Genomic DNA, 14,860 nt, shown 5'->3' on the forward strand with positions numbered 1-14,860 from the left:
AAATAGCTCAGCTTTCTCTGGCGATGGGGGGGGGGATCGGTGTCTCAGATATGTCATGAACAGTGTGTCTTTTTGAGCGTGCGAGTAGACGGAAGAGAAATTGCCCACAAAGCTATTTTTCTCACCCCACAGAGCAGAGAGCCCTGGTGAATTACCCATGGACCCCGAAGTGAACCCGGACGCCACTTACCCATAAGAGGCTGTCCTCGTTTGAGAGGAGGCCAGTGTGTGATCAACAGTGGGGGGGAGGGGTAACAACATGAAAATGGAAAACAGGACTGGCACTTTACACAGCAGGTCCATGTGAGGCTGTGCCAGGGAGTTCTTTGGAAGGCGCACGGTGTCTAAAGACCCTTCAGACAGGAGAGTAGGAGGAGGGCACTGCACACAAAAGGCTCTGAGACAAGAAGACACCCCACCCTCTCTCTCTCTATCCCCCCCATCCCCCTCTCTCCCTCGCCTCATGTTGTTCTCCTGCTGGAGAGGCCAGGAGATAATGGAGGAATCAGATTATTGTGCTCCCTGGATCGCTGGATGATGTAGCCGGGGCAGGATAGGAGGAGGAGGAGGAGGAGGCAATGCCTGGGAACAATTTGCTCGGATATAAGCCCAATCCATGAAGTAGCAGAACGGCAGGGTGCTCCAACGCTCCATCAGCAGGATGGAGCAGGAGGCATGCAAGCATACTTTGTTTCAAGATCAGCATCTCTTTTCTCCTCACTGTCATTTTATTTCTTCTACTCCTCTTCTCCTTTCTTTTCCCGTCATAATGAAGGACATGTTTCTCATGTTTCTGCACATCTTTGAGTGTGTGACTGTCTGTCCATGAGTGTTGTGTGTTCAAATTTGCATGTGTGCAAGTATTTCTGTCTGCATATACATGTGTCCACATCCGTGTGTTTCTGTGTGTGTGTGTGTGTGTGTGTGTGTGTGTGTGTGTGTGTGTGTGTGTGTGTGTGTGTGTGTGTGTGTGTGTGTGTGTGTGTGTGCGCACACCAACCTTGAATTTATACAGAATAGTTTCTCCCCACATGAAATTTATCCAAAATCAGCTCAGAGCTGATATTAATGTTACTGAGCTGTTTGTTGAGTCAGATAATATTATGTTAGTTATTGGTGCCCGGAACCACCGTAAATGCAGGGTGAGTTACCATGAAGCACCACATATATTTAAATTTGGTTTTATTTGGAGGCAGACAAAGGAACTCTGGTATCTGAAGGACTTCGCATGGTACTCGGGTATCATCTGACCGATGAAAGAAAAACACAATCCTAGGGAAAGCACGACATTTGCTTGCTTCGCTTTCAAAAGGAAATAATTGCTGTAGCATGGTGTATTTGTTAAAACTCCAAATGGACCATCATTTGTTTAAGGTCATTCTTGATATGGGGAGGCCAACTTGTATCTAAGCTTTGTCTCGTTTGTTGTAAGAAAAAAAAACACAACACCATTCTTTAAATCCTAGAAAATAGGCCTCCGTTGGTTAAGGAATTCCAATGAAAAACACTGGATCTGGTCTTGGTCTGAATGGCTATGGTCTCACACAGAGAAACCAGAGAGAGAGAGAAAAAATCCCAGATGGAAATCTGAACCGCTTTAAAGGTTATTGTTTGACACTGCATTACCTGTTTAAACCTTCACCAACCATATCAAATGTTAACTGTCCACATCCTAGTAAAACACAACTCGGCCAGGGCTGGGGGTCTCCTCCAACACAGATACATGTCTGGAGGAACTTTTAAACCCAACAATATTTCCAAAAACGAGAACGTGATTTGTGAGCAACACATCCTGCCCGCGATGACGAGGCATCCCTGGGAACAGATAGGATACTGTTGATGGGATATCATGAGTCAGACCCGGCCCACCGTCCCCCCCGCCGGACTGGAGCTCCACTAGACCCTTTGTAGTCGAGGAAGCTCCGGCACGGGTCCAACTTGGCACGAGGACAAGACGGGCTTTTGAAAAGGCAGGCTTGTCATGTGTTTACGACGTCATAAATAAAGGATGGGGGAATTGAAGCAAAAGGGCCCAGCCGACGCTGGACGGGAAGGGATTGACGTCGTCATTTTAAGGGTTGGGGGCCGCGTTGGGGGCCCTGTGTTTATATTGTCAGAAAACAAACGGGCAGTAAAGCCGTCCGCTCTGTCAGTTGTATTGACGATAGATTGGTGTCTATGAGTGGGCCGGTGTCATAATAAAATGAAATAAGGTTGTAATTAGGCTTCTTTATGCGTTGGGCAAGGACGCAGACCTACGCAAGGCACCAGGCTGAACACGTCATGGAAAGGTGGATTTTTGCAGAGTCACATTCATATTTTTTTTCGGATTAAAATGCATTAAAATGTCCCGGGGGCTAGCACTTGAAAGTATTGAACATCATGGCCTTGATATCAGAACAAGTACATAAAAAATCTGAAATGTCTAATTATACATTTGGCATGCCTTTCTGAAGCTATAACTCAAACTGGCTCTTGAATTCACTATACACAAAGTATAAGTCGGAGCCAATCTTTCTAGTCAATCAGTCTTGTCGCACAGGGCCTGAAGTAAGAGGGCTGATGTCAACAAAGCTCAAGAAGTGAAACACATTCTTACGTCACCTCGGCTTGATACATGTTCATCAATGTTTTATGTGTTGTAAATGTCTTTATACATGTTTTTTATTTGGGGGGCAGGATTCTTCCAGCAGAATCCCCAATGTCTGTAGTCTAGCTGCAGTAGGCATCGTTGAGCAAGATGCCAAACCCCCATACCTGGACTGCCAGGACCTGGATCTGAATTCACTGTGAATGCTGTTGGTACTGTGACTTTGGATGATAACATCTGACTGAATAGTAAATAATAGTTCAATCCATTTTGGTTTGGAAGTTGTAAGGGAATGGAAACCGTGGCGTGTCAAAGTACTTCTGTATTTCCCTGAAACCTTTTGCCGATGGCTCATTTCCGCTCTCCAGGACAGCGTCTCTGTATATATCCCGCCGTTTCTATCCACCTGCCCACAAATCATCGACCGAGCAATGTCATAAACAAACCCCTCAATGGAATTTGAAGTGTAACGTGTTAACAGGTATTTTAACGTTAAAACCACATATTTAGCGGCTCAGACTACAATGGCCTCAGATTGAACATGATCCCTTCCCTGTGAGCCTAATGCTGGATAGAATAACTCACTGGCTGCCCTTACGTCACTCCATATCTATGACATAACTATTCTTTGTTTGTTAACCACAACAACAAACCGTTTAAAAGGGAAGTCCTAAAAGGATTAATGGGAAAACGGCACGAAAAACAACAGGGCCTAAAAACAAAATAGAAAATATATTATCTAATGAGGTACCAGATTGTGTGCTGAAAATGTTGAGTCCAAATAACTATTTCCAAAGAAATACACAAAAACATCCCTTATGGATGAATTCAAATTTGCAAATCTGATTCATAAGAAGAGCGAATCCCAGGACCTTTGTGTTGGGAGTCGAACACACTCGCCACTGCATAGTCAATATAATCTTTCCATGCAGCTCCTAGTTAATGACTTGAATAATTGAAATAATGATAATACTGACCAGCTTACGTCTATGAGGCCTGAGGGCTTACCAATGAGCCATCAGTCTCTTCTGTTGAGATCATCACCTCTTCCTCATCCTCAGGGTACATTGCATGTTTATTCTTCACAGGGTTTTTTTTTTGCCTCATTAAGCCTTTTTCTTTGTTACCATAAGCCTTAGAGGGCTACCCGTCAAATAGGATAGTGTAGGGGTAGCAGTTACTGCTGATGGTAGCTGATTTCAAGAGTATAATCCATCTGTTGCACAGAGTTGGATAGTTCCTGTTCATGGTCACTTGAGTTGATTTGTGATGAATGCTACTTTCTTATCGTGGTGGTTACTAAACTAGACACTCCCTAGTGTACAGTTTCTTGGCTATTCGACACAGAGGATAAAAGTGTCGAAATGATTTAACCAAGCTTGTACATGGTGACATCACAACACAATGACCGCCTCCATTTCTGAAGTGTAGGAGCATAGGAATGTGATTAGGTATAATGATGTATGGTCATTATTTAGTTATAAACCATAACAGCTTCTTTTTTTATTATTATTGTGGGGAGATATTGTTGTGTTTAATACTGCCGCAGCATTTCTCATGCCGGACGTGTCCAAACAAAGTTTTGAACAGCCACGGTTACGGTATATTTACGTTTATTTCTGATTAGACTATATTGCAACTCTGTCGAGGTATCACAAAATGGCGGAGAAACGGCAACAACAAATCCCACGATGCATTCTGATGTACCAGCTCAATAGTGAAACGGCCAAACAGTAGAGCCCGGACCACGGTGCATGTCCCCCGCTTGACGTAGGTCCCCCGGTAGCCTCCTTGATGATAACAGCAGCCACTGGTCCATCAACAAGTTGTCTGGTTACATTGAGAAATGTCTTCAGCTGGGAGCTATAGGAGCTCATCTCACTAGGATCGTTTTGCTCGATCGCTCTTGTTATGAATGAATCACAACAGTTTTCTATGCCTCACATAAAGAGAACATGGGGCTGGAACTTCCATTACAGAGCACTGCTTGGATGCATCGGAGAGTCACTGTGTGTGTGTTTGTGTGTGTGAGTCTATGTGTGTGCGTGCGTTCCCGCTCTCTCTGGGTTTCTCCTCTACAAATGAATCATTCATAGGACTCTCTTTATTCTCCAGTGGAGGCCTGATGAAGTGCTGATCCAAACGATTTGACGCGTCGTCAATACAAGTTCAAACAACAGTGAGGGGAGCTTGGGAGGGTGAACTCGGTAACGCACGTGCGTTGTGTGTGTTTTTTTTTTTACATTTACACATTTCTGATTCCCATCAAAGGAGTCGTGTGGACTCTTGAACTTACAACACAAAGGCTTAAAAGGAAATCCAAGATCAATGGGAACGAGTGGGCCTGACAGTTCTCAGCGCACGGTGCTTTTTAAAGAGCACTTCGTATGTCAACAGAACCTCGCTGACCTCTCGACCGTCTGAGAGGTAAATGACGGTTTGAGAGCGGTGCTGTCAATGTTTTCATTGTTTCAACGGTTTCAAACGTATTGTTGGATAATCAAATTTGGTGGGAGTTTGAAAAAAAGAAATAGAAAAACAACAACTGTCAGTCTTCATCTGACCGTTTTTTTTGTTTGTTTGTTTTACATGTGGTCAGTTGTCTGGAGGTACAAAGGTAGGATCAAACAGTTCTCTTTGTAGCTAATACTTATAGAACGAAATACTGAGGTTTTATTGCAGCTAAGTAAAAGCATGTTTTTTTTTAAAAGACTATATTCTGCACAGCTGGTAAAAAAAATAATTATGATCCAATAATCTCCAACATATAACAAAAGTACTTTTGTGATTTAATCAGCAAGATTGTAGCTGCTTTGAACCGCAAAATGTCTGTCATATGTTTATTCTGTTGTCCAATTGAGTGTTGATATACACCAGACATTTCCCTATTTCCCAGATATCTGGCTTATGAACAGGCAGTAAAAGTTGAAACAAAGGGGTCAAAAGTTATGGCATATAAACAACATGAAATTAGCTTAGCATGTGTTTACCTTTCTGTTGATCTCCAGTTTTATATATATATATATATATATATATATATATATATATATATGTGTGTGTGTGTGTGTGTGTGAATTATGGCTACAGAGTCTTCTACAGCAGGTGTTCCCTAGTATTCTTATGCTGTGACCCACTTTCGGCCCCAGAACCCACAGAATAAGTTCTGCAGTAAAATAAGACAGACATTCTCATTAGCATGCCAAAAAAGTTTAAAAAATGAACCTTCATCCGTATATATATAGCACTGTCCTTAAACAAACTATTGGAATGCAAATGTATGCACGTAACATACATAGGCATGTTTACTGTATATATTGTGTTTATGTAAAATTTTGTGTTTTTTAGTGACGCATTTATTGTTGCAATTCGTAACCCACTCCGGCTCACTTACAGGTCAGGAACGACGGTTTGGAAAACCTGCGTTCTAGACGTCTTCAACACAGGCCCCTAGTCTTTGGCTCTTCGGGAGTTACCACTAAATACTTGTAGCACCATGTAAGACAGGTCAGCATTAGGAACATTTCTCAGACGGATCCTTTCCTCATCGACTGCCAAAACACCCAAAAGCGGTGTATTTATAGAGCAGTGCGTTAATAAAACTCAAACCTACCGGAGTAACACAGCCAACGTTGTTCCACCGCGCTGTTTTTCTTCGATGCGCCAGAAAAACCGAATGCATTCTTGTCACCGGCGCTCACTTCCTATATCTCTTCCAATCACGGTTGACACTGAAAATAGCATCTGATTCATTTATTTGGCATCCCGATTTTTATGTACACTCTCCTTTCATTTTTCCCCCTTCCGGAACGCTCTACCCGTCTTCACACCAAATGCTCCAAAATGTTCGGATAAAAATCAACAAGCGAGGCCCCTGGCTGTTGAGGGGAAGGGGTGAGGCGGAGTGAGGTGGTGGATGACATGCAAGAAAACTCTGCTTCTCATAGTGTGTGGGTTTCCTTAAGGCAGAACAATAGTTTCTGGTTCTTTTTATACAAACCGTCTAAGAATAGCTTCCCTTCAAATCGCCCCCTTTGCTCTCATTTCATTTGAGATTCTCGTGCTGGTTGTGTTTTTATTTCATATTCTGACCCAGATTGGATTGTTTCCTGGTTAAATAACAATCATTTTATTTTACTTTTTAACCGTTAACACTGGTTTGAAATGGTTTCATTGTAAAAACATTTCCGGAAAGGACCTTCCCCTGCTGAAAAGTTAGTAAATACTAGCATTAAAGTATAGTTATTACTACTGCAGTACTTCTACTGCTACAGAAATGTGTGACTCCAAATAAAGAAATAGCTGGACACAGTTGTAGTTTTAAATTCTGTTTGTGTAAGATGGACCATTTCCAAATCAACATTCTTCTAACCTTACTCACAGGTCAGACACACACAGACACACACACACACACACACACACACACACACACACACACACACACACAGAAACACACATGAGTAACTATATAGGATCGACAAAATGTTTTGGTTGTTCTATCCGAGTATGTTTCCATCTAAGATATTTATACCAATATATTCATCTGCTGCATTTCTACATTCTGACCCAGATCCTAAATACATATTCTTGGGTCACAAAGAAGTGTAATACACTTTATCTTTAGTGACTTATAAGTCCTAGACTTTTCTTGTAAAGTGTGTAGCTGCTAAAGATTTCTTGCTGCTTATTTCTTGTTGTTGAACTTACTGCGACTTACTGTACTCAATGTTTCACATGTAAACACACACACACACACACACACACACACACACATACACACACACACACACAAACACACGGTGCTGAGCATGTGAGCGGCCAGATGTTTGGCCCGTTGGCGTGTGTGTGTCTGTGTGTGTGTCTGTGTGTGTGTGTGTGTGTGTGTGTGTGTGTGTGTGTGTGTGTGTGTGTCTGTGCATCAGATATTTTTATCCACATGATCGGCGGCCGGCAGAGCCGTATTATTACTGTAGAGAGATGCGGCCGAGCCAAGGCCACAAGCCCAACCTGTCATACGCTCATGGTGCTGGGCTCCATGTATGGCCTGCAGCACGCAGACACAGAGAGGGGAGGGGAGGGGGAGGGGGAGGACTGAAGGGAGAGGGAGGAGAGCGAGCTATGGCTAGGGAAGAGAGGGAGGGAGGGAGAAAGAGAGAGGGAAGGAGAGAGAGCTATGGCTAGGGGAGGGAGGGAGGGAGAAAGAGAGAGGCTTATAGGGAGAGGGACCAGAGCGAGCTATGGCTAGAGAAGAGAGAGAGTGAGGGAGGGAGAAAGACAGAGGGTTGTAGGGAAAGGAAATAGAGAGAGCTATGGCTAGAGAAGGGAGAGAGTGAGGGAGGGTGAAAGAGAGAGTTATAGGGAGAGAGAAGGAGGGAGGGCTATGGCTATGGGAGGGAGGGAGGGAGGGAGGGAGGGAGGGAGAAAGAGAGGGGGTTATAGGGAGAGAGAAGGAGAGTGAGCTATGGCTAGGGAAGGGAGAGAGAGAGGGAGGGAGAAAGAGAGGATTATAGGGAGAGGGAAGGAGAGAGGGCTATGGCTATGGGAGGGAGAGAGAGAGAAAGAGAGAGGGAAGGAGAGAGATATGGCTAAGGAAGGGAGAGAGGTAGAGAGGGAAGGAGAAAGAGAGAGGGTTCTAGGGAGAGAGAAGGAGAGAGAGCTTTGGCTCAAGGAGGGAGGGAGGGAGGGAGGGCAAAAGAGCGCAAGGTAGAGAGGGAGGGAAAGCGAGAGCTAGGGAGAGAGTGCAAGTTGGCCTGGCGGGGGTGAATATGTTTGCGTGTGAGGGTGTGTGAGGGTGTGTGTGTACGTGTGTGTGTGTGCGCGGCTGCACGCAAATACTTTTAAGTGTTTATTAGGTTGGGGCATACAATTTTAGGCTTCGCTTCTCGTCAATTATTCTGGCTCAGAGCATGTCATTTAAAAATATATGACCAGGTCTCAATCTAGCGTGTGCTTTAAAAAGTCCTTTTCCCATAAATTAGATGCTAACTAGAAGCATGCCAACAAAGTCTGTTTTTAAGCGCTCCAGCCCTGGTTGGATTTAACAAGGTGCTTTGTATATGTATGCCCTTTTTTTAACATGATGATGTGTATGAGCTGAAGAGACATAGCAGTACGGCTAACCCTAAAGTTATTTACAATAACAAGGCCGTTGCTTTTTTGACTGTTCCCAATACGATTGGCATTCCACGGCACAGCTCTCCTTTAACCATAGTCTCATGGTTTAAATGTGTGTAAAAAAAGTACAAAAAAAATGAAAAAAACAAGTTACAGCAGGTTGTACCAACATTCATTCAAAATGACACGCCAAATTACTACCTTAATTATCTCTGGTACAAGACTACTCAAAGCCAAATGATTATGCTCCAAACTAATGGTTGTGCACTGCACAGTGAGTACATGAGTACGTGTGAGATGTGTTTAACAAGACCACCAGGCAATCATCGCTTTATGTTACTTTGTCGCAGAGCATTTGCATACACTATGTTTGTTTCCATTGTTATCCGTGCCAAGCAGGCCTTCACTTCGAACATATTTGTGGAATTGGGACGGGTAGCTTTATGCGATAAATCCCTTCAGAGTATTTTGACTTGATCTCACGATGACACAGGAGTCATGCTTCAACGCACACTCTCGAGATCCACTGTCTTCTCTCTGTCTAGACCGCTGTCATAATAACCCAAAGTCAAACTGCACCAGAATGTGTGTGTGTGTCTGAATGGAACGGCAACTAATTTGAACGCTGGGGGTGTGAAAGAGTGCATAGCTTGTGAACAAAGGAGCGGACTGTCATCTGCAATACCACAAACTATTTTATGGTTTATGATTCTGGACAGGTTTCCAGGAATTGTTCGTGTCACACAGGCCTTGTCTTAAGACCTGCAACATTAAACCACCAATAAAACACGCCTGTTGTTGCATGATTGCGGACGAGGCCGTACACAAAGCCGCACGTCCTGAGGTGCGTTTCCGGCGTTAATGATCTGTCTACTCCCCGCCACGTCGGAAGTTGCAGCTGAGCGTTAAAACCAGTAAACCATCTCTGTAATCCACTAGGGGATTTCTGCTTACTAAACCCCATCTCAGAGGAATACATAAAGAAGTACCCTTGGGCAAGTGGCTAAAGATACCTGAATAACATGAGACACTCAGATTGAGGCTCGGTCCGTTTCTCCACAACCATGCTTCAAAGCTCTACCCAGTGACAAAACAAATACTATGCAACACAATAGTGAAACAAAGGATTTATATGTAGAACGTAAAAAAAAGAACTAGTCTAATGGCAACGCTAAACAAAATGTACTTCAATTTTTTTGTGTAGATGGGATCTGGTCATTTTTGTACTGCATTACTTCGGCTTGGTCGTAGCCGTCCTGCAACACTGGCAGACGGACAAGGGTTCTGATGGAGCATATGGGGACTATAAGTCCACACCTGGCACCTGAATCAGGACCCCAGAATCTATTCTGGTTTGGCCCACTGCAGCATGCCAAAGCGCTGGGGCCATGCTCTGGTTTCCAATGTGGTTCGCAGCAAATCCTAACCAACACACATTTAACCAAGCTAACCAGGGTTTGTCTGGCTCAGGAACAACCAAGCCTCATTTCCCAGAGTCCATCGCTGTGTGTCTCGGGCCTTCCCTAGCCTATTGAAAACAAGGGAATTCCGTGAGAGAAGAGAATGAAGATACAACCCAGGTCGGTCAACTCTTGGAAAACGGAATCCGATTCGGTACAGTGGTGTTTGCGCACGTGTCTCCAAACAGCACTTTTAGGAAACGTGAAACTAAACGGTGGAGTTTTCACACCAACCATCACACATCCATCTATTTGAAGAAGTGTTGACTGAATTTCAGGGTAAAAGCTGTTTGGATACCTCAATAACTCAACACAGGCAGGGTGGTCGACCAGCAAATCCAAACGACTTGTTTTAATCTGTTTCATACACCAATAATATATTGTTATTGTATTCAATAAGACAGAGCAGTAAAAGGTAAAAGGAAAAAAAAAAACGGGCAAAAAGTTACAACTTGAAGCACTACCTTTGTGTCTTTCTCCCTCCAGACAGAGAAGAACACAGTACCTATAAATGAATAAATAATACATGAATGCATTGCTCTGTGTATTGTCTGACAGTCTTTTGCCCCCCTCACCGTAATAATACGTCATCCTGTGAAAATGAAGTCGACCATCAACCACACGGCCTGAATTTGAACCCGTCTAATTTAGGAATGCTGCTGATGGAGGAGTGCTAAGCCCCAGCACAATCACTGGGATTATCCGAGTGTCTGGTTACTCCGTGACAGGTGAATTCATTATTGGCAGCGGCACACATAGGTGTCCCATATGGGCTGCGCTTGTTTTTTTCCATCACTTTTCTTGCGGTGGAAGAGACCTTTTTCGAAGGGGAACCCAGACTCTTCATATCCCTTAATCGTCCCGCTCTCCTGGGATCTCCTCTGATTTTGAATCGTAACAATGGAAACAATATGCGAGGAAGTGCGTAGCGTGACGTGGCTCTCTGAGTCCTTTAACTGTGTGTGTGTGTGTGTGTGTGTGTGTGTGTGTGTATGGGTGAGTGAGGTGTGCAGGTGACGTGCAGTGCATACACTCTCGTGCAAATTCCTGCACAGTGATGGGGAAAATAACCGTAACAACTAGCACGATACACAGGAGATCAAACTTTCTAATTTTTGCCCCCACCCCCCCCCCCACCCCTCCGTATCCCCAAGCCTGACATGTCTCTACAGATTTGTCTTGGATGGTTCCTCCCAACAACAAAGACAACCTGGGCATATAGAGAGAGAGACAGAGAGAGACAGCGAGTGAGAGAGCTGACTCCTGCATGCCTTGTGGCGTCTTCTTCATGGCATGCTTTTCAGCAACCAGGGCTGGAGGGGGGGTTGTGTGTGTGGGTCTGTGTGTTGTGGGGGGGAGCTACTCAAGACACGCATTCCTTGTAATTAATAGGGCAAGTGTGTCTTTATCGTTTGGTGCATTCAAACACGCCATGGCAACAGATAATACACTGTTGTTGTAAAGGCAGGTTGTGTTGCAATGCACTCTCGCATGGAACAGGTGCAGGGGGAGACACATACATCCCCCCCCCCCCCCCCGTTAAGCTTCCCACCTTGTCTGTAATTCCATTAATGTCTAGGTTGAGTAAATTGAAAAATGTGTGTTTGTGTGTATGTGTGTGTTCGTGCCATAGTAATCGCTTGAGGTGACGAGGAATCCTTTTGTCAATCCTTCAAATAAAATAACAAGAGCTATAACAGAATGTGCCACTGTATACAAATAGAAGAAAAGGGGTTGCCACGGTAACAAACACTGCACTCACTCCTGTTGCAACCGCTACGAAAACAAAATGTAAAGGATTGGGGAAAAAAATTAAAAAGAAGCCCTGAAAGTCATCTGTGATTGAAAGCAGGGGGTCAAAGTTCAGACGCCTATTCATGCTGATGTTGGCAACTTACATGGAAACCCTAGTTTAAATAAATACACATACTACATACTGTACATGTAGGTGTAGTCTGCTTTCCCAAAGGCACGGCCTCTATTATCTAGATACGATATCTTGATCCTATCTATGTATAAAATGTCTGGTCTGCACTTTTGGGCGTGCATGGCACATGCCGCGGGACATGTGTGTGTGCGTGCTGCCCACCGAACCTGCACTCGTTTTTCTGCTTTTAATTACACCAGACAGAATATCGGTTCACACCACACGCTCAACCCTCGATGGCTTCGTCTCTCCATTTCGCTTCGTCATCCCTTCCACCGCTTCCCCGACGGCCGCATAGGCACGTCTTATTTTAGCCCCTACTGCTGGACGCCCACACCTCTCGGCAGCTAATTACAAATCTTTTTTCTCCCTCCCACAAGATGAAATGGTTCAGCGGGGACGCCAGCGCGAGTCTTCAATTAAAGAACGTAAAAGAAAAAGGCTGCCAGTCAGCGGATCATCGCCGGAGAGTTCAAACGGTTTACCGGGTTCAGCTCCATCCACTCTTTTGTCTTTTGGACGTAACGAGTCCTGAGGTCTGACCCGGCGTTCCCAACTCCCTTAAGCCAGGGCTTCCTCACGCCCCCCCCCCCCCCCGTGTGTGTGTGTTTGTGTGTGTGTGTGTGTGTGTGTGTGTGTGTGTGTGTGTGTGTGTCTGTGTGTCTGTGTGTGTGTCTGTGTCTGTGTATCTGTGTGTGTGTGGAGTTTGATGAAATTGGGCCTGGTTAATCTATTGTAGAAATTTTGCGTGGGCCAAGTTCTTTCTTAGGAGTACAACATCAGGAACATTGATGACCTCTTCTCCTCCAAAGGACAATATTTGCACATTCTTGGCCGATGAGGTTCGTAAACATCTGCAAACGTCATTAAAATGTATGCAGAAAAGAAACCAGCCCAAAAACATCAAACGTGCAACCTGTACTGAATAGGGCCTCACACGACACACATCTCCGTCAACGACTGCGACCCAAACTGAAACCAAAAAAAAAGCGCACATAGGCATTTCTCTTGCCATCTACTGGTCTCCACTCCAACATGAACCTTTCACTTCAAAGACGTGCCTCGCCTGGGCGTCTCGCGTGCGCCGTCATGAAAGCGAGACGCACATGTAACTCATTCCGCCTTGACTCCGGGCTGCCACGGGTATGAGGGCCAGCGTCCCCGTTGCTGCACACGAAAGGGGGCTGATCCGTGCGACCTAGCTTAGATCCCCTAGCTTAGGGGGGGTGGTGGTCAATGCGTGTTTTTTCGCCGCTCTCCGCTCATTCTAACGGCTAACACTATCCGTCACAGCGGTCAATGTGTCAACTCCCCAGATTAACCGGGAGCACCAGACTTTTGAACCGTCTCTGTTTAGCTAGCGTTTTTGTTTGCCAAGTTTTCACGAGGCGATTATGTAAGGAAAAAAATGAAAAATGAAATAGGATTTGATGTTTGGAATTGTGCAACACACTAGCGTAGCGTCTGAAAGCCAAACAAAGGTACGTCTGTCGGTCCAGAGACGGCCACAGGGGAATAAACTCCAGTCATCTGACTATAAAACAATTCCCTTTGATCCGAATCATAATATTCATGTTTAGACTCCACTGCAGCGCTGAAAGGCGGAAGCAAGGAGCCTCAACAGAGCATGGGTTACATACACAGACACACACAAACATACGCAGATACACACACATAGACACATGTGAAAACATACACACACCCTTTTCACCACCACACAAACACACTCACAAACAAACATACACTTTCCCCACACAAACATACACACACTCCCTTACACACACACACACAATCTCACACACACACACACACACACACTCTCTCACACAAACAAACACACACAGGAATGTGCAGTAGTGCAGTATTCGCAGACAGGCAAGTCCTCCTACACACAAACACACGCACACACACCCCCCCCACACACACACACACACATACACACACACACATACAGAGCAACAACGCAGACTCTCAGCATCTGTGTCATGTGAAGCAGCGGCGCACAGCAGGGTGTGTTAGGTCTCACACTCTCAAGCCCCACTCCCATGCACTCCTCACAGAGGGAGCTGGGAGGAGTGAGAGAGAGAGGGCTCTCCCTCTATGAACACACCAGGTCACGTTAATCATTGATTTGTTGCTCAAATATTTTCCAGCAATTTATTATTGAAATTTTGTTTGCTTGTGTTATGCTAGCGCTGTGTCTGTCCACTGGGCACCTACATTTCACTGCTGGACACCTCTTCTGGCTTCGTAGTCAAGGTGTTTCAACCCGACTGGGTTTAGGGAGTTCTACATCCTCTTTAGATCCCTTAGGGAGAGGTTCTTGTATAACGCGGGCCTGTGAGGCCCTTTGAGGCTGTAACAGTGATCAAGGGCTATACTCATAAAATGGACTTGAATTGAATTTGGAGGAGTTGTATAGGGCTGGGAGAGAGGAGTGCGAGAAGAGTATGAAGGTTGGTAAAAAGGAGTGAGAGGAAACTAGAAGAGAGCAGTGAGATGGTTGGGAGAGAATAGTGAGAGAGTTGGGAGAGAGAAGTGAGATGCCTGGGAGAGAGGATTGAGTGGGAGAGAGGAGTGAGAGGGAGTGAGTGGGAGAGAGGAGAGAGAATTGAGTAGGAGGGACGCTGAAGTGGAGGAGAGGAGGAAGGAGTAAAAAGAAGCTGGGGGGGGGGGAATAAGAGGGAGGTGGGGGAGGGAGGTTAGAGGGAAGCGGGAGAGAGGAGGACGGGGGGAATGGGAGGGAGGTGGAGGAGAAGAGGGCTCTGTCTC

The sequence above is a fragment of the Pollachius pollachius genome (assembly GCF_949987615.1).
Source record: "Pollachius pollachius genome assembly, chromosome: 3".
Taxonomy (NCBI): Eukaryota; Metazoa; Chordata; class Actinopteri; order Gadiformes; family Gadidae; genus Pollachius; species Pollachius pollachius.